This window comes from Bison bison, unplaced genomic scaffold (genome assembly GCF_000754665.1).
Source record: "Bison bison bison isolate TAMUID 2011002044 unplaced genomic scaffold, Bison_UMD1.0 scf7180017864453, whole genome shotgun sequence".
Classification (NCBI taxonomy): Eukaryota; Metazoa; Chordata; class Mammalia; order Artiodactyla; family Bovidae; genus Bison; species Bison bison.
The window spans coordinates 2276761-2292270 of record NW_011495015.1 but is presented as its reverse complement, the minus strand read 5'-3'; positions in this window follow the sequence as shown (position 1 = coordinate 2292270).

The window sequence follows — 15510 nt, the reverse complement described above, 5'->3', positions numbered from 1 at the left end:
GTCTGTAACATACATTAACACAAAAGGTGGACAGTGCACTGGCATTTGGCACTTTATGAGACGCCATTTGTTGGGCATTCTTCCAGGATACCTGTGACTAATCATGCAAAAGAAAGTGAAAGTGAAGTCGCTCAGTCGTGTCTGACTCTTTGCGACCCCGCGGACTGCAGCCCACCAGGCTCCTCTGTCCATGGGACTCTCTAAGCAAGAATACTGGAGTGGGTTGCCATTTCCTTCTCCAGGGGATCTTCCAGACCCAGGAATCGAACCCAGGTCTCCCACATAGTGGGCAGACGCAGGCAGACGCTTTAACCTCTGAGCCAAGAATCCCTTAATCTTGCAGACCTGTGAAGTAAGTAGTAGTATCCCTGTCTCATGGAACTAAGGCCCAGAGAGGGCGGTGGCTGTCCAAGGCAGGGGTCCCCAACCTCCAGGCCAACGACAGCACCTCCTGTCAGATCAGTGGTGGCATCAGATTACAAATAAAGAACAACAATAAATGCAATACACTTGAAACACCCTGAAACCACCCCACCCCACCCCTCTTCTGTGGAAAAACTATCTTCCACAAAATCAGCCCCTGGTGCCAAAAAGGGTTGAGGACCACTGGTCTAGAGCATAGGTAGATCTCAGATTTAAACCCCATCTGCCTGTTCCAGGATGGTCTCCCGCTGCTCTGTCACCCTGCCTTCCTGTCTGGCTCCTTGAAGGTGATGTCAATGTCTCTGATCTTATCAAAGTGCTTAGAGTGCTGACCAGAGTCCTTCCATCTCATCACAGTACTTAGGGAAAGGGAGTCAAAAAAGAGAGGATGGCTTCCCTCTCCCCACCACAGGCCATCAGCACTGTGGTCCCCGCCCATTGGCACTGGTCTCTGCTATGTGACCATAGATCTGTAGGGATATCAACGAGCCCCAGGCAAAAAATATTTCCCATTCCAGGGCTGTTACGTACCTTGAATTCCTCCCAACAGTCCTCAGCGCTAGGGTTTTGTTTAAGTGCAAACACTTTAATAAAAGGGAAGCTGTCTGGAGTCATTATCTCCTATTGACACTGCAGCCCTTTTGCTCTATGAATGACCCAGTCCAGCCCTAGACTGCCAGGATGGCCCCGGGACCAATTATTTCAGAAAGAGGAGAAAAATTAGGAGGATGAACTGTAATTTAGGATTCTACCCAAGATCCCAGGGCCAAAAGAGGCCCTGGAGTGAGCTGCAGCTTCATGGATGGAGTGAGGGGGAGGTCGGGGAGTGCTGAAAGCAGCAGAGAAGAGATTTTCCTACTTCAGCATTTTGCCAGACACCTGTGTGGTGGGGCGTGAGAAGACGAGCTTGGGACCAGGCAGGGCAAGGACGGCCAGCCACTGGCTGCAGGTCCCTATGTCCTCAGGGAAACCACTTGAGCTTTCTGGATCTCCTCCCACTGACCGCAAGTCGGGGATTTCAACGGTTCCCTCCAAGGGTCGTGAACAGGAGCCAGTGTCTGTCCACCGTGCACGGGAACAGCCCCTCGTGAGCCGCGCCACCCCCCTGGGAAGTCTGGGCGCTGGGGACGGGCAGGAACCACGGGTGCCTGCCTCCCTCCACCCCCTCCCAAACCCCGGGGGTGGACACATGTGGATGGAAGGCCCTCGTGGAGACGACTGCTATGACTGGTTTGCTGAGTTTGGCTTTTGACCGCGAACCTGCTGACGAGACGCCCAGCCCAGAACCTCCAGACATGGGCGGCCCTGGGAAGGCCAACTCCCCAGTGCAGAGTCCCCCTGAGGCCGACTGGACCTTTCACAAGTGGACACACGAGCTATACTACGACAATGGGAAACAGAACCCCAAACACAAGAAGTGCCGTCGGGGGCCGTGGAGGGTCCATTCAGGTCGTCACCGCAAAGCCCCTTCTTCACAACTCCCGGGAAATAAAATAGAACCTGGGTGATGAAATAAGAATCTGACCTTGTTTCCCCTGTCCTGAGTCTAGTCGGCTGGCTACCCAGGCACCACGTGCAGAAACCTGGTGCCACACACCTCCGACCAGGAAGCCTGGTGCAAAATTGTGGCCCTACACCTCAGCTCAGGTCCGTGTGTAAGAAGCTCCGCCTCCAACACGCAGTTGACGATGGAGGGGCGGGCCACGTGTGCAGAGATGCTCCGCCCCCTGTGCAGTGATCTGCCGTGGGAGCGGAAGCTGCGCCCGCAGTAGGTGAGCACTCCCACCCGCTTGCCTGTGATTGGATCCCTACAAACCAGCCCCACCCACGGCCTGACCAGAGAGCACATGCTGTAGACCCTCCTATTGGCAGGAGGAGCCTTGTTAGGGCCAGACTGAACCGGGTGGGCAGTGAGACCCAGGTGGAACGTCAGAAGGGATTTGGGAAATTATCTTCCACAGGAGAGACTAGGATGTCCCCAAAGGAGCTCAGCCCTGAGAAACCAAGCTGCATCCAGGGTCAATGTGGCAAAGTCCTATAGTCTGAGAACCCTCCAGAATGGGCTTCTTAGCCAAGGGGGAGGTAGGACCTTGCCCCGCCGCAGCCTGGCGCACATGGGTGGGAGCCGGGCAGCCCAACAGTTCATCAGGCCAAACCGAGAAGTTAATCTGAAAGCAAACCAAGTCTCAACAGATAACAACCCAAGAACGAAGGAGCTCTGGCCATCCAGAAGCCAAACCACAGGGAGAGGATCTGAGGCCAGAGCCACACCGAGGTCGGAAGGCCAAGGTCTCCCCAAAGAGAAGCAGGACAAGGGCAGACCAGGAGTGATTCTGAACTCCACAAGCCTGGGACCCACACCTGTGGCTCCTGGTGGAGTCACCTAGATGCTTCTTAACTGGCGCGCTTAAACCTCTTGCACCTGCAGCGTGGGATAAAGCATCCTTGTGGTGACGACAGCACACCTGCTACCCGGCAGACGGGCAAGCAAGAGCTCTGCTGCTCCCACAGATGACCTCTGTATCCAGGGAGCACACCTTATGAGCGTCTTGCCATCCTGGAAGTGATTTTATTGGTATAGATTCATATTTTTAGAAATAAAAATGGCTCTGCACCTGACGCTCAATATCACTGGTCCTCCCCTCCTAACCCACCCCCCTCACCCTCCCAGCAGTCAGTTATGACACAGGAGGTGGGACCAGCTCTGTGTTACTGAGAGGGGTTACTCGATGTAATCGTTGGGTGATATAAGAATTTTAAAGACTAATTTTAACTATAAATTTTACCCCAGGTACTGACCAGACAACCTAAAATTTACTCTATATTTGGTTCCTGTGATTGCAGGGAGTAGGAGAAGATCCCAAAGGTTAAAAAACACAGTCACACCTGCAACAGGGACATAAATCTACCAAGAGCTACATGGAATCTGTGTTTAGGGGAACAAAGTCTATCAAACTCAAAGAAGAATGATTACTACCCCCCAAAGACAGGACAGTCTTTTCAACAAACCGTGTTGGGAAAATCGGGTATTCACCTGCAAAATAGAGAAGTTGGACCCTTACATTATACCCTATACAAAAAATAACCCAACTGGGTCAAAGACTGAAACTTAAGAACTAAAAGTATTAAACTTTTAGAAGAAAACATAGGGAGAAGCTTCATTACATTGGATTTGGCAGTGATTTCTTGGATATGGCAACAGCAACAACAAAAATAGATAAATTGAACTGCATGAAAATTAAAAACTTTCTGCATCAAACGACACTATCAACAGAATGAAAGGCAGCTGACAGAATGGGAGAAAGTATTTGCAAATCATCTATCTGTCAAAGGATTAATATCTAGAATATGTAAAGACTTCTACAACTAAAAGACACAAACAAACAAACCCGATTAAAAAAAAAAAATTGAGCAATGGGCTTGAAGGCCGTTTCTCCAAAGATATACAAATGGCCAGTAAGCACATAAAAAATGCTGAGCATGGTGAGCCATCAGGGAAGTGCAAGTCAAACCACAGTGAGATGCCACTTCACACTCCCCAGGACAGCTATCATTTTTTAAAAGAGGTGTGTGTAGAACAGAGAAAAGAAAATGCGGACAAAGATGTGGGGAAATTGGAACCCTGGTGCTTTGCTGGCAAGAATGTAACATGCAGCCCCTGTGAAAAACACCACAACAGGTCCTAAAGATACCAAACACATAGTTACTGGAGTGGATTGGCATTCTCTTCTCCCATGGGATCTTCCCGACACAGGGATCAAACCCTGGTCTCCTGCATTGCACGCAGATTCTTTACCATCTGAGCCACCAGGAAAGCCCATGATTACCACACATTCCAGCAATTCCACTTCTGGTTTATATTCAAAAGAATTGAAAAGAGGGACTCAAAAAGATATTTGGACACCCGTGATCATGGCGGCATTTTGGTATTCCCAATAGCCGAAAGTTAGAAACAACGTAAGTGTCCATGGAGAGATGAGTGGATAAAGAAAATGTGGTATAAACATGCCACAGCATAGTGTGCAGGCATAACATTCTGACACAAGCTACAGCATGGATGAACCTTGAGGTTCATCATTGAGGACAATACGCTCAGTGGAAAAAGCCAGACACAGAAGGACAAATATATGAATCTACTTAACTGAGGTACCCAGAGTAGTCAAACTCATGGATACAAACAGGAGAAAGAAGGCTACCAAGAAAAAAAAGAAATTAATTAATTAAATGAATAAATTAAAAATGTTATACAAAAAAAAAAGGCTACCAAGTGCTGGGGAGGGGATTGTTGTCATTTAATTGCTAAGTCGTGCCTAACTCTCTTTGCGACCCCATGGACCATAGCCTGCCTGCCAGGCTCCTCTGTCCATGGAATTGCCCAGGCAAGAATACGAGAGTGGGTTGCCATTCCTCCTCCAGGGGATCTTCTGACCCAGGGATCGAACCTGCATCCTCCTGCATTGGCAAGTGGATTCTTTACACTGAGCCACCAGGGAAGTGAAGGGGTGGGGGGGGATAGAAAGTATTTAATAGAGAGAATTTTCCTGTCTGAGAAGATGAGGAAATTCTAGAGGTGGATGTGGGATGATGTTTGTGTAGTAACGTGAATGTACTTAATGCCATTGAACTATCTACTTAAAAGTGATTAAGATAGTACATTTTGCATATGTATATGTATATTTTACCACAATCATAAAAAAAGGAATTGTACTCTGTAATCAATAGGCCTCCCCACACTCCCCCAGGAATTCTCTGATCTCTGAATTCCCTAGGCCTGCAGTGTTCTCTGCCCTGGCCTCAGGCTTGGAGCGGAAACCCCACAGGGCTAATCCGGAGGTGAGGGGCAGTCTCATCCAGGAGAATTGGGGAAGGCTGAGACCAACCTAGATAGCATATTCAAAAGCAGAGACATTACTTTGCCAAAAAAGGTCCATCTAGTCAAGGCTATGGTTTTTCCTGTGGTCATGTATGGATGTGAGAGTTGGACTGTGAAGAAGGCTGAGCGCCGAAGAATTGATGCTTTCGAACTGTGGTGTTGGAGAAGACTCTTGAGAGTCCCTTGGACTGCAAGGAGATCCAACCAGTCCATTCTGAAGGAGATCAGCCCTGGGATTTCTTTGGCAGGAATAATGCTAAGGCTGAAACTCCAGTACTTTGGCCACCTCATGCGAAGAGTTGACTCATTGGAGAAGACTCTGATGCTGGGAGGGATTGGGGGCAGGAGGAGAAGGGGACGACAGAGGATGAGATGGCAGGATGGCATCACTGACTCGATGGACGTGAGTCTGAGTGAACTCTGGGAGTTGGTAATGGACAGGGAGTCCTGGCGTGCTGCGATTCATGGGGTCACAAAGAGTCGGACACGACTGAGCGACTGATCTGATCTGAGGCCACAGAGAGGCTTTTGAAATGAGCCCTTTGCAGCTTTGAGACTTTACTCCTCACCCTGACTTCCCCAGAGAGAAATTTGCTCATCCAGTGCCCGCACCCCCCACCCCGGCCACCCCACCACCAGTCTGGTTCTCCCTCAGCTGCTTTTCCATGTCTGCTGCCTCAGACATGATGTCAAATTAATGTCAGATTGTCAGTCCAATATTGTGCCCAACTCTTCTTCCTCCGTCCTCTTCTGGGGTCTCTGCTCCTGACTTAGGCTTGTGCTGAAGGATTCTAACGCAGCCAGACCATGGCTTGGGAAGGCTGTCGGTAGGTGTTCCTCAGCACTCACCTCATCCATCACCCGGGAGGGGCTGGGACTGCGTCCTGGCCAGCGGTCAATGGCGCTAATGGCTTCCGGTCCATTAGGGGCGGAAGGATTCCAGACCGTGCACGGCAGCAGCAAATTACTTATCAGCCCCACTAGGCAGAGATACTGGGAACGCTCCTCGCAGTCCCCTGAGCGCTCACGACGGGCCACAGTGGAAGGAGAAGGCTTCTCTCTGAGCCCTCTGACTGCTCTGTCCTGAGCCAGCCTCCTCCTCCTCCCTGGTCTTAAGGAGACGACGCTTCACAGAGAGCTGCCCCATGAGGAGACTTATGAGGAGACTTTCTCATCTGCTCCTTGAACGAAACTGTCTAAACAGTCATCTTTCTGTACCCCCAGACTTCCCAGTGCACCCAGTACCACATCGTGCTTCACTCCAGAGGACCTCATAGTCTCCAGGCAGCAAGATCCTATGGACCATGTTGTGCTTATTTATACTCATCTTTTAGCAGCTGTGAGGTATGCAAATCTTTGTCTCTAGTGCTGTCAAAATCCAAGATCCCCAAAGCAAATGGAGAAGGGGGCAACAGAGGATGAGATGGTTGGATGACATCATCGACTCAATGGATGTGCTTTGAGCAAACTCCAGGGGATAGTGTAAGACAGAGAAGCCTGGCGTGCTGCAGTCCATGGGGTTGCAAAGAGTCGGACACATCTGAGTGACTGAACAACAACCACCAGAGCAAATGTGGGCAAAGCCTGGAATTTCCCTCCCCTCTGGGCAGTAGCTTTTGGGAACCTTAACAGAATTGACTGAACTGAACAGAATTGAATGAGAAAGGGCTGGATTCCACCTATGTCTCAAAGCCAACAGCTTTGAGCTCTGACTCCCCACTTCCATCTGCTGCCAGGGTGGCATCATGCTGGCCCTGCCCCACCTCTCAGGTATAATAATGGGGTTTTGAATTGTTGGGTTGCAGCTCCAGGATTAAAGCTGAGCTGAGTAACATAGCTTCTGTTAAGGCATGCCCGCAATAAACACACTGTTCTTCTCGGTAGAAACCAAAGCCCAGACAGTTCTTTCTGCTCATGGTGAATCCTGTCTTCAGATCAATGCTAAAAGGGAAATAATCCTTTCTCTTGTTATTTTAATAGCAGTGACCTTCCCACCTCTATAAACTAAGCATTAAAATGACCTCATTGATATTTGCCATAAATACTGCAATTATTTTTTTCCAAAATGGTCTTGACTACGAGCAAGGAAATACAGCAAAAACCACCACCCTCCCCAATGTCAACTAAAAATATTTTGAACAATTTTCTCACTATTCCAGCCCAGGGTCTTTCACCCATCCTATCTGCAAAGCAAAGCAGAATTTTGAAGACTGTGAACTCCATGACTCAGACATACCTGGATTCATATCCCAGTTCTGGAAATTACTGTGGGGTGTGGCAGTTATAAACATGTCATCCAAATTTAAATACTCCTCCATCAAGAGATGAAGTCTGTGTTACCTACTCTTGAATCTAGGTTCTTTGCTTGACCAAAACATGCAAATGAAGTAATGGTGCCAGTTTCTAGAGTCACGCCCAAAGAAAGTAGCAGCCTGTCTCTGTGCTTGTTTGGTACCAGTCTTGATACCTGTTCTGTGAAGTAGCCACAGAGAAGACTCTGGGGCTTACCATGGCCAGTGAAAAGCCCCAAGAGGAAGTCAAGACAGAGGAGACGATCTTAATGTGAAAATAGCAGGGAAGAATAGTTTGATGTCATGGTTTAAGGCTCAGAGGCATTACCACTTTAATAAAAGCCTAGTGTGAATGGCAGGGTTTGTCCATGAAGCAGATCTGATTCTGATTTGATGGGCAGTCGATCAATGAAACAGACACACCTGCACAGCTGTAAATGGACAATGAAGATATTTCTCGTGTGTCCTGGCAGCAGACAGGAAGTGTCTTGTAAAGAGAGGACCTGCTTTACTGCAGAACCAAGAAGTCACTCTCCATTAGAAAACCAGTTTGGTTCCATAGCATACTGACTGCTGCAGTCTTTTTCTCTGGTCTTTCATTTCCCCTCCCCCTTTCCTTTGTTGTACATGAAGTAATGGGAGTATGTGCACAAGCATATTGTTTTTTTTAACTAATTGGTCAATGGTATATTTTGATCAACATCAAAAGGAATGAGGTGGGGGAACTACTGCTTCTGTGAAAATTGCCCCTTTCTCCATAACTGGTTGCTCTTTGAGCTCTTCTGACGCTAGGAAAGATTGAAAGCAGGAGGAGAAGGGGACAACAAATGATGAGATGGTAGGATGGCATCACTGACTCGGTGGACATGAGTTTGAGCAAGCTCTGGGAGATGGTGAAGGACAGGGAAGCCTGGCATGAGGACAGGGAAGCCTGGTATGCTGCAGTCCATGGGGCTGCAAAGAGTCGGACATGACTGAGTGACCAAACAACAGCAACAGGCCAGTAAGTTCTTTGTTTTCCGTTTCACAAAACAAGAACAACAACAACAACAAAAAGTCATTGCATACATTGTTTGATTGGAGAAGTTTAATGTTTTTCATCCTCATTATAAAATCAAGAATAATATATATATATATATATATTTGTATATAGCTATTACAAGCAGAGAGCTTTGTTGCTATCAGGACAAATTACTTCAGAAGAAGTGACTCCTAGATAGTTTTTTTCTTCAAGTGAAGCTTCTTGTTTAAATTCACTTGGATTTTTAAAAAATGCTTTTATACTTCCGCTTCTCAGCTCGAGTATAAAAGTTGCTCATGATGCTGTCTTCAGATCTCTGTTAAATAACCTTATTTTAAGGAAAACTAAGGCAGAAAGCCTTCCCCAGATGCTCTTCTTGAGAAGAATTCTACTCCTCGGGCTATTTCTGAACAGGCTTTCAGCAAAAAGATTTCAGTCACAGCATTTGTGAATTCTGAGTTTCTTCTTTGCCGGGAATAATTAGAAGAAGCATGAAATGGAGTTCAGAAATAGAAAAGAAAGATGATGTGAAGAAAGAGTAGCAGGAATTCTGCCCAGAAGCCTTGGGAGGAATGAAGGGAGCTGGGAAAGGCCTCTTGTACCGCTGACAGTGCCTGCCTGGGGAGGAGATGACACTCAGAGGGGCTCAAGTGCCCCCCAGGCACAGCCAGGCTGCACTGCAGTCACCCCAACCAGAGTAGAACCGACGGGTTTTCTCTTCTCGTTAACAGGAAATTACAAACAGGGATTTCCCTGGTGGTCCAGTGGCTAAGACTCCGAGGTCCCAATGCAGGGGGCCCAGGTTCAATCCCTGGTCAGGGAACTAGACCCCACGTGCTGCAACTAAAAATCCCACGGGCCACGATGGAGACAGAAGATCCCAAGTGCCACAACTCAGACCTCATGCAGCCAAATAAGTTAATTAAGTAAATAAATGTTTTTTAAAAGTTACAAGCACACAAAATAAAAATGAATTAAATATTTGTCATAATGCACATATACAAAGAAATCCTATGGGCCCCCACACCCCAGTTTCAGCAATTCAACAGTCATCCACTCATGGCCAAACTTGTGTCTTCTGTAAACCAACTAATCCCCCACCCCAACCCCAGATTCTTTGGAAGCAAATTCCAGACATTATATGATTTCACCCATACACTTTGTTTTTTTAATAGAAAATTTTATTGATATTTCTTCATGAAGTAGTAAGCAGAACTAAGAAATATACAGCCTAAAACAAAGTGACCTAAAATTTTTGTGACAATTATACATTTATAGCCAAAATAAAAATGAACAGTTTTTAATGATTAAATAAGTTAAAAATTTTGCTCAATAATTTATCTGAAATTAAGCCAATATGAGGCTAATTGGGAGAATGTCACTTTATCCTTCTCCAAAGAGACTGTCATCCCAGTAAAACAGTGGTTTGGTTCTGCAAGATTGCACAATTTTTTTTCCCCAGCACGAAGGGAAAGAAGAAGAAAATAGAGTGTTAGTGTATTAGTCACTTAGCCATATCTGATTCTTTGCAACCCCATGGACTGTAGCCCACCAGGCTCCTCTGTCCATGGAATTCTCCAGGCAAGAATACTGGAGTGGATTGCCATTTTCTCCTCCAGGGGATCTTCCTGACCCAGGGATGGAACCCAGGTCTTCTGCATCACAGACAAGTTCTTTACCGTCTGAGCCACTGGAAAATAGCAGAGCTGACAATCAAAGAATAAGATTCTGCCAATCCTGACCCATCCTGATCAGGAGTCCATGGATCCTGCTGGGAGGAAGTGGGTGATTCAGTCCAGGGCAAGATGCCCGGCAGGTGAGATGCTCTGAGGAAAGCGTGTGCCCAGCTCATGCCACAGCTGACCTTTGAGAGGTCTAAAGGCTCTCATTACATCAGAGAGCAGGGGCTACAGGTGGCTGGGCTCTTTCCAATACAGGGAAAGTTGTCCACGTGAGTCTGAACAGCTCCTTAGACAAGAGGAATGTATGGGGCACAACCGTGTGTGTTCCCTTCTGTCCTGGCAGAATTGCCAGAACAGTCACTCATTTCCTCCCAGCAGGATCCGTGGACTCTTGATCAGGATGGGTCCAAGTCAGCTTGTCTCCCTGCTCCAGGGTCGGCAGAATCTGATTCTTCGATTGTCAGCTCTGCTATTTTCCAGTGGCTCAGACGGTAAAGAACTATTCTGTGATGCAGGAGACCTGGGTTCGATCCCTGGGTTGGGAAGATCCCCTGCAGGAGGAAATGGCAACCCACTCCAGGAACTAAACAATTCCTTGGAAGCAATTCCTGCTTTAAGCTGTTCACTGACTCACAAGCCAGGTCAATGGACTGCTGTCTACTCAACTCACAGCTCTATTGGTGTCTTACCTCCAGTTGGCATTTGTTTTTGTTTGTTTGTTTTTAAGATTTTTTTTTATGTGGGCCATTTTTAAAGTCTTTATTGAATTTGTTAGGGAGAAGGCAATGGCACCCCACTCCGGTACTCTTGCCTGGAAAATCCCATGGATGGAGGAGCCTGGTAGGCTGCAGTCCATGGGGTCGCTGGGAGTCGGACACGACTGAGCAACTTCACTTCCACTTTTCACTTTCATGCATTGGAGAGGGGGATGGCAACCCACTCCAGTATTCTTGCCTGGAGAATCCCAGGGATGGTGGAGCCTGTTGGGCTGCCGTCTATGGGATCGCACAGAGTCAGACACAACTGAAGCAACTTAGCAGCAGCAGCAGCAGGGCTTCTCTAGTGGCCCAGCTGGTAAAGAATCTGCCTGCAATGCGGGAGACCTGATTTGATCCCTGAGTTGGGAAGATCCCCTGGAGAAGGGAAAGCTACCCACTCCAGTATTCTGGCTTGGAAAATTCCATGGTCTGTATAGTCCATGAGGTCGAAAAGAGTCAGACACAACTGAGCATTTTTTGTTTGTTTGTTTTTAAGATTTTTTTTTTTGATGTGGGCCATTTTAAAAGCCGTTATTGAATTTGTTACAATACTGCTTCTGTTCTATGTTTTGGTTTTTTGGCCATGAGGCATGTGTGATCTTAGCTCCCTGATCCAGGATCGAACCTGAACCCCCCTGGATTGGAAGGCAAAAGTCTTAACTACTGGACCACCAGGGAAGTCCCTGGCATTTAGTTTCAAGTCCAGCTCCAAAAGAGCATTTTGTATAAGTTTAAGAAATTTACTAGTGATGTCAATTAGAAGTAATAACTTATAAAACTGCCAATAATTAAGACTGTGTGCTATGAACACATGAAAAACAGATCAACGCTCTAAATTTAGAAGTAGATCTGCATACATATGGGAATTCAGTATACAATAAATCTGGCATTTCAATTCAAGGAGGAAAAATAGTTTATTCAGTAACTGGTTTGCGGACAACTTATCTAGAAAAGAATTAAGTTGAATCTGTATCCTATGCACTAGAATAAGTTCCAGAGGAATGACAATTATATTTCAATAAAGCTTCCCTGGTGGCTCAGTGGGTAAAGAATCTGCCTGCAATGCAGGATACACAGGAGACCCAAGTTCAATCCCTAGATTGGGAAGATCCCCTGGAGAAGGAGATGGCAACCCACTTCCGTATTCTTGCATGGGAAATCCCATGGACAGAGGAGCTTGTCAGGTTACAGTCCAAAGGACTGTAAACAGTTGGATATGACTGAGCGACAAAGCTGAAAAAAATACATTTGGGGGGAAAAAATGAAATCATTCAGCTACCAGGGCATGGTACAGGAATCATGAGCAATTTGTTTTTGTAATAATTTCCCTTAGGAAAGGAAAAAACCTTCTATATAGAATACAAATCCTAGAATCTGTATCCTGGGTGATAAAGAATTGGGCTGGCCTGTCTCCAGTTCCTGGGAGGTAACCTTTCAATACTTGAAATTTCTCCAGTGATAAGAATGTCTGTGTCATTCTTAGTGGACCCCAAAAGTTTATACTAAGGAGATGACTCAACTCAGGGCTTCCAGAACAGGAAGACCAGCAGGTGATTAGAGGGCTGGCTCTTTGAGTCACATGTGTCAGCCAGCCTCTGGGGACGGATGGGACAGGGAGCTAGAGGTTGAGTTCAATTGAATGGCCAGTGATCCAGTCACTCACACCTACGTGATGAAACCATGGAAATTCAGGACACTATTGCCCAGGGGAGGCCCCCTCACTACCAATCTTCAGCATGTTGTCACACGTCACTGCGCCAGGAGGGTGTATGTCCCAACTTCACAGGGATAGCACCTGGGGGCCCCTCCCAGATCTTGCCCTCCATGTCTCTTCTTTAGACTGGTTTTGATTCGTATCCTTTTTGCTATAATAAAACTGAAGTTTAAAGAAAAAAACTATATAGCACTTTCCTGAGTTCTGTGAGACATTCTGGCAAATTATTGAATGTGAGTGGGGCATGGGGACCCCAAACTGTAGCCCATTGGCCAGAAGTGTAGAGGCCCCGGTGCATCTGAAGCCTGGAAAGAGACAAGACCCTCACCTTCAAGGTTTGGCCTGACTCTGTAGTTGGAGTCAGAAGTCATGACACCATTAACAAAGAGACTAATAACTGCTTACGTTAAACTCAAAAGTTTTCTACATGTGAACAATGTAGAAAATACAAGAAGAGTGTGAAAATACAAACAGGGAAAAATGTTTGCACTCATACAGTGGAGAATGACTATATTTTCTAACAAGGATTATGTTCAATACAAAAAAAATTACAAAAAGAAGCTTAACAAAAAATGAAATACAAAAATCTTTTAAACTTATAAAAAGATACTTAATACCACTTATAATAAGAAAAATGCAAAATGATACTTTTTTAAAGAAATTCTTTGTTTTTTGACTGCACCACATGTAGGATCGTAGTTCCTCAACCAGGGATTAAATTGATGCCTCCTGCAGTGGAAGGATGGAGTCTTAACCACTGCTCTGCCAGGGAAGTCCCAAAATGATAATTCTTAAGACATGATTTTTTTTACCAACCCCAGGTTGGGAAAGATCAGAAGTTTGGATCACAGACAGCTTGTGGGAGAAGCTGGAGCTGTTTCCTCACCCTTCCTGGTGGAAGGTCTATCTGTGAAACCCCCAGGAAAGGCAGTTTGCCAGTGACTTGCATCTGACCTTCAGCCCAGTGATACTACTTTTGGAAATTGATCCTGCAGCTAGACCTGTCCACGTGTAAAATTATTTATGTACAAGCTTCTTTATTTATTTATGACAGTGCTCTTTCGAACAGCAAAATACTGGAAATAATCTATATGTTCATCAGTAGGAGAGAGGTCGAATGAACTAAGCAACATCCAGATGATAAAATGTATATCCAGATAATAAGATGAAGTAGAAAGCCTCTGTGTGCTTCTTTAAAACACAGCAAGTGAAAAAGAGGGCACACGAAGTGGGTGGTTTGTCAAAGAAGTGTGCCTGGAGCGGACAGGATGCCTGTCTGCTCCAGCTTTCTTAACAAAGTGCTACAGGCTGGGACTTAAATATCAGACACTTATTTCTCACTGTCTGGAGGCTCGAACATGGATGTCACAGTGTTGGCAGGGCTGATTTCTCCTGAGCCTCTCTCCTTGGCTATGGACACCCCTCTGTCTTCACGTGGTCTTCCCTCTGTGTGTGTCTGTGTCCTAATCTCCTCTTCCTGTAAAGACATCAGTCATTTTGAATTAGGGCCTCCCTGTAAGACCTCATTTTTACCTTGCTGTTGTTTAGTCACTAAGTCATGTCCAACACCTTTGCGACTCCATGGACTGTAGCATGCCAGGCTCCTCTGTCCATGGGATTTTCTGGGCAAGAATACTGGAGTGGGTGGCCATTCCCTTCTCCAGGGGATCTTCGTGACTCTGGGATCAAACCTGCATCTCCTGCATTGGCAGGCAGGTTCTTTACCACTGACCCACCCATATGATCCCATTTTACCTTAATCACCTCTTTAAAAGCCCTGCCTCCAAAAGCAGCCCCATGCTGAGGTGCTGGAGATTAGGGTTTCAACATAAGAATGGAGGGGTGCAGTTCAGCCCCTAACAGGGTTTTTTAAAAAGCGGTGAAGCTGTAGACACAGATACATGTTTGTGTATGAATCAAATACCTATGGAACATACACAAGAAACCATTAACACTATTTGCCTCCAAGGAGAGGACCTGAGTGGCTGGAGGACGGGGCGGGAAGGGAGAGGTCTCATTCCTTATCATTTAGAACATTCTGGGTTTTGTATCATTACTTAGATTATGAATTGAAAGCTATACGAGTTTTTTGAATTTCGAATCAAGGAGTTGAGTTGGCATGTGGGACTTCAGACCACATCCAGCATTCAATGGGAAGACGTTTCTCTGTTGATGAAAGTAGTCCTTACATCCTTCAAAGACAATAATTGCCTGCCTGGCATTTATGTGGTGGCTACTGGAAGCCAATGTTGTCACAAGATGAATGCTTCCTATTTTCAAAATAAGCACGTGGACATTTATCTATTCTCAGAGTCCAATTTTCAATGACAACAGCATTTTCCTGTCGCTACTTTAACACGGAGGATAACATGTTTGTAGCTGACAACTATTGAACAAATAGTAAAGTATGGTGCATAATGATATATGTTTACTCAGACTAAAATGTATGTATTTAGCTAAAGCTAAATAATATAGCCTGTATTGCTGCCAGATAGAGAAGTAAAGCAGAGCTTTAATAAATCTCAGTAATAAGAATAAATTTCCCAATTTCTTTCTCTTAAGAAGTTGAAAAGATGTATCATATAGACAATAAGACTGATAAATTCACCAGCATATTATGAGGGATAAAAGTAGCAATGAGTAAAGGGTGTAGTCCTTCAGGGCTAGATGTTTTCAAGGTGCTTTCACACAAAGTTTTTTTAATTTTTATTTATTTCTTAATTTTTGACTGTGCTGGATCTTCACCGC